At 39.9% G+C, this 14,961-nt stretch overlaps 1 protein-coding gene across 1 annotated transcript in view; it reads right to left on the reverse strand.

The window, feature by feature from the left end:
• The window catches only part of TGFBR3 (transforming growth factor beta receptor 3), a 165,752-nt gene extending 165,237 nt beyond the window's left edge, over positions 1-515 (reverse strand). The window contains exon 1 of the mRNA XM_087960597.1: positions 428-515. The gene's annotated coding sequence lies outside the window, so the exon portion shown is untranslated. The remainder of the gene's footprint in view (positions 1-427) is intronic.
• Between the last annotated feature and the right edge of the window lie 14,446 nt (positions 516-14,961).

Genomic DNA, 14,961 nt, shown 5'->3' on the forward strand with positions numbered 1-14,961 from the left:
GAAATCATGTTTTGTTTCTGTGTCTTTAAGGCTCTCCTGAAAGAAAGTCATCAGCTATCCAACTGTTCCTGACGTTGGAATTCAAAACGTCTTTGTTTGAGCTGCATCATGCCTGTGCAGCACAAAGATTATGTATGTTTACTGAAGATTAAATTTCACTCTGTTCAACAGCACTTGCTCGGAAGTGTGCTGGAGGGATTGCTGATTGAACATCAACATCAGGATTGAAAAGGATTGTCATTCCAAGCAAAGTTGCGCAAGTTTTCTTCCCCAAACAGGAACTGCATGCAACTAAATAGTCAAACTGTGCACAGATGGATTTTATATGAATGTGCAGTTAAGCCCACAAGCATTTATGAAGTGGTTAATTTTGCTATATTCAGACACGCATACACATGCACACCCATTAAAATTATGAAACTCTTACCTAACGAGAAGAAAATCGAGGAGTGGTTCCAAGCACAAGTGGAACTCCAAAAGTGAATCCTTTAGGAAGGATTGCACACTTTTTAATTGCATTTGGGCTCTTCCCCTTCCATCCCTCCCCCTCATTAAGAAATCAAGGACAAACAAGATTGTTACGGGCTGATTTGCCCTCCCCTGATTCATGACCATCTGGAGATGAACAAGGACTTTTTTAGGTTTGTCACTACTGAAGTCCTCTGAAAGCATGGGGTCTAGTTATGTCTGAGTAAGAACGTACTCTAGAAACAGCATTTGGAAACTCCTAGTGGGCCAAAGGGAAGAGGAAGTGTGGCGTATATTATAGAGCAACTCCTCATTTCTCTCCATCCAAATGTTCCTGCTGGATTCCACCACCACTGCCATCACCACCCCATCCAAATGCTCTTCTGGGCTTCCTGTTGCAACACTGCTAGTTAGTTGGCTACTTCGAGTTCAGAGATGATGAATAGGACTACACAACTTCAGACTGGATCAAATTTCATCCAGAAAAGGGGCAAATATTTTTGGACACTTCCCTGGGTAAACGCTACTGCAACTAGCAGTCAGTAATGTAAATTGTGTATAACGTTTTTTTCTTGACATGCTGCTTTTTGTTTGCAAAGAGGGATGAGATTTATTTGCTTGGTCAAACGGGGCAGGGAACAGATAGCATTCCAAACCCACAGTATGAACTCAGATTAAATACTGTCACCTAATTGTCCTGGTCCAGCAGACCAAAATCTCAAGGAGAAGTCTCTGCATGATTTGAAAGTAAACCTCTAGAGTTTAGGTAGTCGGTCTTTTTTTTTTTTTAAGAATTTTTTTATTTGTAGACAAACATACACAAACAAAACATAAAAACATAAAGCCATCTTCCAATAACGTATATACAGTGTGTCGGTTACAAATTTTTTGTGCATCTTCTCCATAGTCCTCACAATTGTTTGTATATATTCTCATATTATCAATCAAATATTTCTGAATACATTTATTATCATTGTTAATCATTCATTTGACTATACTATTATTCCTTCATGTTATGCGAGATATTCCATATTTTTAAATTGATTTATATTATAACAATTCATATTATCATCCTAAATCCATCCAGTAATGATACATCTTTATATTATATTCTGTATAATTCTATTCTCCTTGCATTGTAAAATTCTACATATTTCGTTACCATATTTTATTTTCTAACCATTGATAAAATAGATCCCAAATCTTATAAAATTGTTTATCTTCTTGTTCTCTAATTTCAAATGTCAATTTACTCATTTCAGCACATTCCATTATTTTCTTAATAACTTCCTCCTGCTTCGGTATTTTCTCATGTTTCCAGTTTTTAGCAAATACAATCCTAGCCGCTGTTAATACATTTAGAATCAAATATTTCAATTCCCTAGGTGGTCAGTCTTGTAGGTTTCGTCAGTACAATCCCTTGAAGGTTATCTTATTCAGGGTTGACCAACTGAGATATTTGACTCCTTATACTGAGGGGTCCTAGGTGTGGTCTGAACTTGTTTTCATTACCCTAACTAGGGAACACCATCCATGCTCCTTGTACTTCCTCCTGCCGATACACCGTTTTAAGATATGTATCAGGAGATAATCTCCAAATAGAGATTGGATCTTAAATATTTCAGGCCCATATCAATTTCTTCCTTATAGTACCAAGTAGTTTTCAGGATGGGGTGAAATATTTTCAGTGCACCTCATGGTTAAATAAACAAGCATTTATCCAGTGAAAAATGACAAGTTTTCAAATAGCAATAGCACTTACACTTCTATACTGCTTTACAGCCCTCTCTAAGCTGTTTACAGTGTCAACACATTGCCCTCAACAATCTGGGTCCTCATTTTACCAATCTAGGAAGGATGGAAGGCTGAGTCAACCTTGAGCCTGGTGAGATTCAAACTACTGGCAGCCGGCAGTCAGCAGAAGTAACCTACAGTACTGCATTCTAACCACTGCGCCACCACAGTTCTTATTCTAACCATGTTTCTGCTTCCAGGACATACATATAGAACGGGTCTTCCAGTGGTGGGATTCAATTTTTTTTTACTATTGATTCTTATGGGTGTGGCTTGGTGGGCGTGGCAGGGGAAGGGTACTGTAAAACATCCAGTCAGAGGTGGTATTTGCCGGTTCTCCGAACTACTCAAAATTTCTGCTACTGGTTCTCCAGAACTGGTCAGAACCTGCTGAATACCATCAAACTTGACAGTTTTAAGACTTGTGGACTTCAACTCCCAGAATTCTTCCTCCAGTCATGTTAGCTCGGGAATTCTGGGAGTTGAAGTCCACAAGTCTAAAACTTGCCAAATTTGTAGACCCTTGATATAGAAAATAATATGGGGGGAAATCCTTATTGTCAGGAACAACTTTTTTTCCCCCTCCTAATCAGTTCATCCCTTTCCTATTTTAAGTGATATATGACAATAACTTGCAAATGCTAAAATTGCTTTTGACTTGCTCCGCCTTTTGTTCTGCTCCGGCAGTTTCCCTCTTTGTGGCAGATGGATCTCTTTGACCATCCCAACTAAGCTGTTGAGATGCAGCCAGTCCTGAGCAATTCTTCCCAGAAAGGAACAAGTCATACCACAAGCAGAAAGTTCCTGGGCCAGTTGCCCAGGTGGGAAAAACTTTTAAAGAGCTAGACATCAGGATGGGCCTCAACACAAGTTGTAACTCTAGAAGGAAGACACAGCACTAAATGAGCATTGAAAAAAGAAGTGATTTTTTTTAAACAGAGATCATCACCCAATACCCTCGAAGTCAAGTAAGAATACAAGCCAAAATTCATTATTTTAATAGAGGGGGGAGTCTTCTGTAGCTAATCATTTCCTAGCTGACTCATATTAAGAGGATGACTCACTTTATTTTGCAACAATAAGGGAGCATGCTGGTCAGGAATAATGCTGTCTTACAAGTAAAATGTTTCACTGCCAAGCAGATTCCACAATGAGTTCCTTTTTTTCATCCTAGTAACACAGCAAATTAAATTCCAAGCCTGTTTTAACTTGTATAGCCATATTTTGCAACAACACTTTTATTATATATTATATAATATACAATATGATAGATATACATACACAGACACATTCTCTCTCTCTTTCTCTCTCTCTCTCTCTGTGTATGCAAAGTATAAATGGGGATGGCCATTCAGATTTTTGTAGCCCATGCCTGGTAGTCATAATGTATTGAGAATTTCATAGTTTGCTTTTTAAGAGAAGCACATGACTTCTTGACTGGAACAGGGATATAATGTATGAGAAATTAAACATTCCTCTGTGTGACAAAGCTCCACTCAAAACAAAGCACTTTTAGCCACAAAATGCAAAACTAGATAGATAGATAGATGGATGGATGGATGGATGGATGGATGGATGGATGGATGGATGGATGGATGGATATGCAGATACACACACACACACACACACACACACACCTTCAGGTTTCTCTTTTATGGCATATAGGAATTCCAGAGGAGGAAAATATCATTTTCTCCTTTCCCACAGCCCCCATTCAAATGAGAGTTTCTGCAGCAAAATTTACAAAAATGCCATTCATATCAAGAGCTCCAACTTCAGAAATGGCCTGCACATCATGCTCTGTTACAATATGGTCATAGCTGGCTGGCATCATACAACAAGCTAACTATACACGGTAGTTCACAAACCATGGTGATTGAGCCTCAGGCCCTGTGAGTCTGGAAATCTAAGGAAACAACCTCTTGGATTTCTGGAAAGCAATTTACCCCACTATCTGTAAAAGAACTTTATAGATAGTGGAGTAAAGAAGCAATACCTTGAAAGCCTTCCAAAGTAATTCTCCCACACAAGTTGTACCATGTAATTAAGGTAGAGTTACTCTGAGATTCAGCATCTCTTTTGTAATGGCTCTTCTTAGCTGTCTTGCTGCTCCCACAATCTGTTAGGCATTCCATCACACTGAGTTCACAAAATATACTAAGCCAAACCAGGCAATAGCAATGTAGAGGCAGTATAGTTTAGCATGCATTGTATAAAATAGGCCCAAATGTACTTGGATCAAGTTTCCACTGAGTTAAGCTACAGGATTGGAGCACAGATGCATTTATATGCTTACAGTGAAGACTGGGAATGTTTAAGAATTCCCTGGGCCTGTTTGCATTTCCTGATGAGCCAGAATTATTATTAAGTGTGGTGCATATTTTGTCCAGTCATTCTCACTTCTACTAGTGGGGGTAGCTCAACCCACCAAGGAACAGCTCTCTAAAATTTGTTCACTGTTGTATTCAAACTTTGTGAGTTGTTGCTCTTCCATAAAATCAGTATCAAGAACTGGGGCTGTTGTTACTGTACATAATAACCATCTGGATGGTAGCAGGATTGTGATGAGATTTACTGATCTAGTTTTATTAGAAAAGCGAAAGATCCTGATTCTGAGATAATAGTGATCAAATCCCAGATCTGAGGTTTCCTGGTTTATTTAACCTCTGTTGATTGCAGCAGAATCCAAACAGTGGCACCCATTACAAAAAGTATTGATGTCACAATGGCAATGTGTATACAATATCATCATAGTCAAAAGGTCATAAATGTAAATTGCAGCAAGCTGAACAGTGACATTATCATGTTGATGATTATTTCTCTTTTATCCTCTCTACAAACACTTTCAGAGATAAATAAGCAGGTTGAGAAATAGGTAGGTTCCACCCCATTGTGACAAAATTCAAGTGGGGGAGGAATATCTGCTTTTTTTTTGACACACAAATTGACACCGTGCTTTAGTTGGTGATGAATTAGTCTCAGCATCCAAACTAATCCACTTCCTTGTGTAGCTGGACAAATTGTTACATTTCAGCTTCTTTAAATGAATTAGTCTGGCCTTCAAGGGTCTCAAATGCCAAATTAAGGCTAATGGATCGGTAGAGAGGAGATATATTCTTTCCAGCTATTCTGAATACTCTGAAGAAAGGAGCACAACACTGAGAAGAAACTACTTTTATTGCAATCATCATTGAGTGATAGCTTTACGAGAAAGAAGGACCCTGAACAAGAAGAAAACAAATGTTTTTTATAGAAGCTGAGGACTATAAGGGAAGAAATCCTGGGGATCTGATTGACTGGTCCATATGGAGAAGCTGGGCAGGTCCTTGTTGGTATATTTGGGGTAATTTCTATTGCAGGATAAAGTGGCCCTTTGAGTAGGACACCACAAGCCTATTGTTAAGGAGGTGGAATGTTGAGGTGCTCAGTTGAGGATGGAACAGGTTGGGGTTTCTCTATCTTGCCACTCACTTGTTAAGGGCTGCTCTTGGGTCATGCTGTGAGCTGTTGAGGTTCCTATGGTTTGATAAAGTGGGATTATGGGACTTTGTTTGGGGACTGGGGGAGTACATTTCGATTTGATGGAATTAGGAAAAGAGAAGTACCAGGTTATATCTAAACAAAAGGAGGAAGGTACAGTCTCCATTTTGTTTGTTACCTTAATTTTCCCCACTACTGTATCTTCCATTTCTAACAAAGTCCAATCATTGGCACAACCAATAATTTCTATTCATCTTCTGAGAATGCAGCTAAAATAGAAGTGAACTTTACATATATGCATAGGATGTGTGACTATAAGAAGAAATCACTTATAGTTTCCTACTCATCTTTCTCCGCTTATCCATTCAATTCCACGCTTCAATCTATAATCAGACCCACGCTGTCTAAAATCATGGAGAAGCAGAGAATGTTGCCCAACCAGTTGCATCCCTAATGCTATGTCAAAACTTTATTTGGGTTATTATGACAGAAAGGAAATCACATTTCCCCCCCAAAAGAGAATAGCATCTTGTTAAATTTGGGGAGAGAGTTGGGGATTCTTGCTGTCTTATTAAAGTGGATGTGAATGTCCTGTTTTACTATGTATATTACTCTGTCAAGTCACTTTCCGATTCCATTTTATTGAATTATTGAATGTTTCAATTAAATCCTAAGAGAAGACATCAACAAAGAACTCTTCCTATGGGCCTTTAAAAAAAAAGTTCAGAAACATAAGAAGCCAGAACGTTTATTATAGAGTTTTTCAACTTCAGCATCTGTAAGTTGTATGGACTTCAATTCCCAGAATTCCCCAGCCACTGCTGCTGGCTGGGGAATTCTGGGAGTTGAAATCCATACAATTTACAGATGCTGAGATTGAGAACACCGATTTATGGAATGATGCAGAAATGGTGTAATCAAAACAACAATCTTCTTTTGACTCTCAAAACAATAAATGCATTATCAAGCATCCCAAGAATGAGTTGGGAAAAAGTTGTGCTTGTTTTAATAAAGGGGTTTAGAAATTTCAACATGGCCCTGTTCAACCAGGATCATAGTACATCATAGCCCTATGCAGGATAGTTTGGCAGCTAATACGTAATTGTACTTCAACAACACCCAAAGGCAATCCATTTGTCATAGAATAATTCAACAAAAAGCATAGCCAAGAATGATATCAGTACAAATCCATCTCGTTTGATTTAGGATTAAAACTCACGGTTATGGTTCTGCACAGTATTGAGAGAAATAATGTGATGTAATAATTGAAGATATGGTGCTCTCTTGGGTTCATTTTGGAATACCAGATATAACTCACTCATTTTCAGAGACAGAATAACTATGTAACTATAACTAAGGCCTCTTCCCAGAGGTGGTATTCAGCAGGTTTGGACCAGTTCTGGAGAACCAGTGGAAATTTTGAGTAGTTCTGAGAACCGGCAAAAACCACCTCTGACAGGCCCCGCCCCCATCTATTCTCTGCCTCCCGAGTCCCAGCTGATCAGCTGGGTCTCCTTTTGTTGCCCTGCACAGGAGAACAGAGCTGGAAAGCAGGTTAGTGGGGTGGGAAGGAATGGGGATTTTACAGTATCCTTCCCCCACCACGTCCACCAAGCCACACCCACAGAACCGGTATAAAAAAAATTGAATCCCACCACTGCCTCTTCCACACTTTTACAACCAATCTTGTCCTGAGTGTTGGACCTGCAATACTTGCTGATGTCAATAATCTATCTTGTTAAAAAGTAAACCATGGTGAGGATATCTCTTAGAAGCTATAGAGTCGAGATAGGATTGGTTTAATCAAACAAGCTCAACCAGGAAAGCTGCCAGAACTGGTGAGATGTAAATGGGCTTAATACCTGGCACATTTCTTTGATTTCTTTTAAAGCTTGCTGGAAACATTGAGCACTTGAAGTACGCCATCTGAGCTCTGTCTTATCATGGCTCTGCTACTTTTAGGAGGCATACAGTAATCCTTGTCTGACAAGAGAGGTGTCAGAGAGGAAGAGAAGGGGGCTATAAAATGAACACTTGCAACTCCATCCACAGATTGTAATGTGTTAAAGCGGAGTTTAGCTTCCTTCCCAGTTTGATTGTTTTCTAAGGGTATTCACCAAGTTGATGTGTATTTACGTGCTAATTTGGAATACTCACTTGTAAATATGCTCATAAAAGGGAGATTTGATTATAGCAGATTTTTTTCCCCCTTCCACCAAAGAATCTGCCGAACATTTGCACACCAGTCACAAAGCTGGAGTATATTTTTACTGAATTGTATTACTTTGGTAAAGTGTAAAGTCAATTTGGGTCAAGGCTGGATTTCTCTCCTGTTTCTGGCTTAGAGGACGGATTTGCCTTTTTTGAGCATGGTTGCACAAAAAGGAGGCAGAGAGATTTGAACTCGGCTTAATCAGCCATTACTCTTTAGCAGCAATTCCCTGTAACATGTGGAAGAAGCCCAGGAAAAGATTTGAGTGTTTGTTGAGAATAAAATCACATCTGGAAGTATTTCCATTACTTAAACACTTCACCTAGAATGCGAAAATGCACTCTCTGGTGGGGCGAAACTGCCAAGCCGCTTCCTCTAGATGGAGAAGCAAGGTGGGTGGACAGGAGCCAAGTCTTCCTTTTCACAAAAATGTTGCAGTTTTCTGGTATATGGGAAGGGAATTCAGCACATCAACAACTTGCCCACTTCTTTTGTTCTGATTATGCTTTTCCATTCATGGGTGCAAAAACCTGTGGGCAGGCACAGAAAGATGCAAAAATAGCACTAGCATTTAGTCTTACATATCACCTCATAGCACTATTCAGCACCCTCTGGGTGGTTTTCAATATAAGCATTATATTGCATTATATAATATAATAATATTATAATATAATATATAATAAATATAATATAATATAATATAATATAATATAATATAATATAATATAATATAATAATATAATATAATATAATATAATATAATATAATATAATATAATATAATATAATATAATATAATAATAATATAATTAATATAATATAATATAATATAATATAATATAATATAATATAATATAATATAATAATATAATATAATATAATATAATAATAATATAATATAATAATAATATAATTAATATAATATAATATAATATAATATAATATAATATAATATAATATAATAATATAATATAATAAATATAATATAATATAATATAATAATATAATATAATATAATATAATATAATATAATATAATATAATATAATATAATATAATATAATATAATATAATAAAATAATAATATAATTAATATAATATAATATAATATAATATAATATAATATAATATAATATAATATAATATAATAATATAATAATAAAATAATAATATAATTAATATAATATAATATAATATAATATAATATAATATAATATAATATAATTAATATAATATAATATAATATAATATAATATAATATAATATAATATAATATAATATAATATAATATAATATAATAATATAATATAATAATATAATATAATATAATATAATATAATATAATATAATATAATAATAATAATAATAATATAATATAATAATAATATAATTAATATTATATTATATTATTATTATATTATATTGCATATTGTCCCCAACAATCTGGGTCCTAATTTTATCAACCTGAGGAGGGTGGAAGGCTGGGTCAACCTTCAGCCCCATCAGGATCGAAATCCAGACTGTGAGCAGAGTTTCCCAGCAATACTGCATTTTAACCGCTGCGCTATCAGGGCCTTTTAAACATCTAAAATATGTTAGGATCAAGGACAAGGTCCAAGATTTAAAGTAGAGATCTTCCATGCTGCCTCTCATCCCTCTCAGATTGTAAATCATTCTGTTTTGGAGACCCCTTTGGAGAGAAGCAGCCATCCAACAAGTAATGGGAAATTTGACCTTTAACATGAAATTATCCTGGTACAGTTGCTTTTCAGGCAATAAAGAAATTAATCATCATGTCAGGCGCAAACAATTGGATCCACACATGTAGTGTTCAAGCTAACTACTTCATTGTATTTTGACTATACTATAGGAATCTCCACAGTCTCTTTGCCTTTCTTGGGAACAGATAGATAAGGGTATCAATAGTGGATCTCTTGCTATATTCAATGCTAATTCCTCACTTGGGTCCTCCTCCCTGCCTGGCTAGGCATTTCTCAACAATAATGCACCAAATGTCTTTCCTTTACAAAATCAAGAAAAGAATGAGAAAATAAAAGACATGCCTGGAATCCTTTGGTCTATGCAAAACCTTAGCAAAGGTTGATGACATGAATTGGTTTATTTATTTATTATTTGATTTCTATAGCCACTTATCTCAGCCAATGGCTCTTGATGATTTACAATTCCAAAAATATGCAACAGTAAAAAAGCAATAAAAACATTTTAAAACAATATATACCATAAAAAATACCCAAAATAAATATGCACCGCAACCAAGATAAACAAGTAAATATACATGGCAGCCAAGGCTCAAGTTAAATAGGACAGGATCCAGCCAACATTAAGCCTGTTTTAATTTCCACTGGTTTTAATGATGCAGTATTTTACATTGCACTTCACTCTGGCACTTAAATCCGTTGGACTTTAAAGTACTCAGTGTTTAATGCTGGGAAAATATCTTGACAGGGAAGAAAATGTGTGGTTTGTTCTTCACCAAATGAAAAAGCTAAAATTATCCTATTTTGGTCATATTATATGAAGACCTAGCTCTCTGGAAAAGGTTCTAATATGCTGATAAAGGTGGGAAGAAAGAAAAAACGAGGACATCCATCAGCAAAGTAGATGACTCAGTTACACTGCAGTAGTGATGAAGGCACCACTGGAAGACTTGAAGGACTGTATTAAGGATAGATTGTCATGGAGAAAAAAATCTGTGTAGTCGCTAGGAGTCAAAGATGACTTGATGGCACATAATCAATCAATTAAGCCTTGAAACAACGATTGTGATTATAAGTGATACTTTATGATTTAGCTTGTTGTATGAAATATAGTCTATTCATGAAATAGCCCCCCTGGTTTAATATAATATATGAACCCAATCATTTGGTTCAGAATGCACCTTCTAATATGTATTACATTACAAAACTAAAGATATCATAGATGACCTTTAGCTTTTAACAAAATTAGCAATATACTCTATTTTCAAGATCTTTGAAAGAGGCACACATTGAATTCTATTATGAGTACATCTGTAAATCACTTACAGTTTTTCAGTCAGTGTATGGAAAAAAACAAATTTTGTACCGATACATTTGCAGTCAAATGCGTGTGATAGAAAAGCAGAACTGATACAAAATTAGACACAAGTTCCTAATTGTGACATTACATAGTTTTGGCCTGTTGAGTAAATTAACATAATCATAAACTATAAAACAGAAGTCCACAAGCTCATCTTCCAAAATCCTGAGGTATTGTCTATAGAAACCCTCAAACATTGTCAGCAAATTTAATGCCTAACTAGACAACCCATGACCTGTTGGGTCATTGTTTCAGAGATCTTTCCTTACCAAATTCCTCAGTGCCTTCAACAATGGCAAAGCTTCTAATGTATTTGAAAAGTCTGGGAGATACTCAGAGGTGTATCTGCCTTGAAAGTAGCGGATGTTGAACTGCCTAGCATAGTCAAACATCAGAACAGGAAAAATGACATTTTGCATTATGTCATAAATAGTTTTATGACAATGTTTATGTCATAAACTGTATTATAATATTTGAAGACCTAGCTCTCTGGAAAAGGTTCTAATATGCTGATAAAGGTGGGAAGAAAGAAAAAACGAGGACATCCATTTCTATTCCATGGGAATCACAAATCTCAGATTTTTGAAACATTCTGTATGTCGTGTCCGTCGAGAAAGGAAGCTCGGAGTCAGTGACTTGGTTTCAGCTCTTTATTGGCTCCTAATACAGCTTAAGCTTGAAGGGGAAAACTGCGGCTTTTTATTCCCGAGCCGCGGCGGTCGCGTGCCAATGACACCGCTTCAAATCTCCCGCGATTAGTTTCCACCAATCGCGGGGATTCTGAACGGCCAATCAGTGCGGCTCGTTCGACCAATCCAGTCGCCATGCGCTTTAACCAATCGCGGCGGGGCTACGAGTATGTAAATTGACTTGTAGAACACCCTCCCCTCTTGGTTCGGTCCTACGTAACGTAGTCCCGTAGGTAGGCGGGGCTTCGTGCTTGTCTACTTGACTTGCGCAGCTTAGTTGTTGTTTGGTTCCCGGCCGGTTCGGTCGGGACTTCTGTTTCTCTTGGCCCTGTCGATGGAACCCCTGGAAGGTGTCGCTGGGCCTCTTGTTGCAGCTCCTCCCGGTCTACCCGGGTTGGTCGAGCTGCGACTTCGCCGCTCCTGCCTGGTCTTTCCGGGCTGGTTGAGCTGGCCTGGCTGTTCCTTCCTGGTGAGACTTCGGGCTGGCTGTTGACTGGTGAGTATTGCTGGTTATTTCCTATTTGATCCCCTGTATCTTCCCTCCCCTCTTGGTTTGTGTTATCGGGTCGTCTGTGTTTGGTTGCGTGTCGGTTGTGTTTTTTGTTCTTGATCTTATTTGATCGATGTGGCGTTTCCATGTTTGTCCGTCGGTTGTCTGTAGCCGGTAGGAGTGGGGTCCTGTCAGTTGGGTTATAGTTGCGGTACCCATAGTGGGTCTCCGGTAAGGTTTTTTGCATATACTGCGTCGCCTGGTGCAAAAACCGGTGCTTGCTAGATGAGTCGGGGTTTTTCCGGGTTGTATGTGGGGTGTAGTCTGTCAGTGGTGACCTTAGTTTTCTCCCCATTAGTAATTCTGCCGGGCTTTTGTTAGTCGTTGTGTTTGGGGTGATATGTTGTATTAGGAGCATTTTATTTATTTTTTCTTGTATGTCCCGTGTTCGATCTTTTGGAGTGTTCTTTTTGTAAATTGAACCATCCGTTCTGCCCTACCATTGGCCGCCGGATGCGCCCGTCGCTGTCAGTGCGTGTCGTATGCCTCGTTCCGCTAGGAATTTTCGAATTCCAGCGAGGTGAACTGGGGTCCGTTGTCTGACACGATGACATCCGGAGACCGTGGGTTGCAAAGAGTTTGTTTAAGACCTTGGTTACCGCATCTGTTGTGGTGGTCTTCATGTTGCTTACCTCCAGCCAGTTGGAGTAAGCATCCACCGTGATGAGGAATGTGTTCCCTTTTGTGGGCCCGGCAAAATCTATATGGAGTCTCGACCATGGTCCCCTGGGCGTTTCCCATTCTAAAATTGGTGCTGCGGGGGATTTGGTCTGGTTTCTTGGCAGTGAGCACTTGGCTACCCAGGCCTCGATCTCCTTGTCCATACCTGGCCACCAAGCATAGCTTCTGGCTAAAGCTTTAGTCCTCACAATCCCGGGTGCCCTTCGTGTAATAATTTTAATACCTTCCCTTGCAGTTTTTCGGTATGACCACCCTGTCCCCCATAACAAACAACCTTTCTGTAGTGACAGTTCTGTTTGCCGGTTTCGGAATGTCCTGAATGCATCATCGTTGTCTTTCTCTGGCCATCCCTTTGCTACCCAATGTAATACCCGCCCAGACGCTTGTCTTTATTAGTCTCTCGGGCAATGTCTGGCGGTTATGGGTAGGTCCGGCAATGTCTCTATGCTGAGGGTGGTCGTCGTGGGAGCTGGATCGTCGTCTAGGTCGGGAAGCGGCGGCGGCTCAACGCGTCTGCATGGGAGATCGTCTTACCGGGTCTGTGTGTGAGCGGTAGTCGTAGGCGGCGAGGAACTCAGACCACCTTGTCATCCTGGGGATAGGATGTTCGGGGTGGCCTTGTTCCCCACCAGGATGCCCAGCAGCGGCTTGTGGTCCGTGATGAGGGTGAATCGGCGGCCGTAGAGGTACTCGTGGAACTTCTTTACTGCTGCGACGATGGCCAGTGCCTCCTTATCTAATTGGCTGTAGTTTCTTTCGGGTTTGCTGAGTGTTCTTGAAAAGAAAGCGATGGGTGCTTCTTTTCCGTCTGGGAGTGTATGGCTGAGGACAGCGCCGGCGCCAAATGGTGAGCGTCGCATGACGGCGATGGGTAGGGTCTCATTATACTGAATGAGAGCGGCATCCGAGGTGAGCAGGTCTTTGGTATTCTTGAATGCGGTGTCCTCCCGTTTCCCCAGGTCCATTTGGCCGTCCTGTCCAGGAGCCTATGCAAAGGCTCCGCCGCTGTCGCTTTTTGGGGCAAGAACACATTGTAAAAATTTAGCAGTCCCAGAAATGCCTGCAGCTCTGTTTTGTTCTTGGGTGTGGGGGCTTCCTTTATGGCTTTGACCTTGCTTCCGGTTGGGTGGATGCCATGTCGGTCTAGGAGGTACCCCAGAAACTCGACTTGCTCTGTGTATAGCTGGCATTTCTCTTTCTTCACCTTTAGCCCGGCCCCTTTGAATTTTTCTAGTACCTCCCTTAGGCGACCCTCTAGTTCCTCCTGGTTGGCTGCTGACACCAATACATCGTCAAAATAGGGAACCACCCCTTGATTCCTCGCAGCAGTCTCTCCATGAGGCTCTGGAAAATTCCTGGGGCTACGCTGACTCAAACTGGAGTCGGTTACGAAACGCTCCCGGTGGGTGACTATTGTTTGCGCCTCGGCGGTTTCTTCATCGACCGGCAGTTGCTGATAGGCTTGCGCCAGGTCGAGCCGCAAAGACCTTGCCCCCCAGCGAGTGTAATAGGTGTTGCACTACTGGGACGGGGTAGGCGCTTTGTTGCAGGGCGCAATTGAGGGTGGCCTTATAGTCCCCGCAGATCCTTACTGACCCATCTGGTTTGACTGGGGTGACTATAGGGGTCTCCCACCGGGCGTGGTCGATTGGCTGCAAAACCCCTGTTTGACGAGCTTGTCAATCTGCTCGTCTATTTTCTTCCGGAGTGCAAAAGGCACCCGTCTGGGTTTAGGCGTATGGGGGCGACATTTGGGTCTAGGCTAAAAGAGATAGGGGGCCCTTTGTACTTGCCTAGGGTGCCGTCGAATACTTCTTGGAAGTCCTCGCCAGCTGCTGCTCCCAGTCGGCCTCTGTGGTGTGGTTTACTCCCGTGACCTCGATCCCGAGTGGCGCGAACCATTGGAGTCCTAAGAGGCTGGGTCGGTTCGGTCCACGATAGTCAGGGGAAGTTTCGCGGTGCGGTTTTTGAAAGTCACCTCGAACTGTCCGGTCCCAATGACGGGATGCGG

The sequence above is a fragment of the Notechis scutatus genome, chromosome 3 (assembly GCF_049901735.1).
Source record: "Notechis scutatus isolate UNSWTSFEM ecotype Mainland chromosome 3, rNotScu1.2, whole genome shotgun sequence".
Taxonomy (NCBI): Eukaryota; Metazoa; Chordata; class Lepidosauria; order Squamata; family Elapidae; genus Notechis; species Notechis scutatus.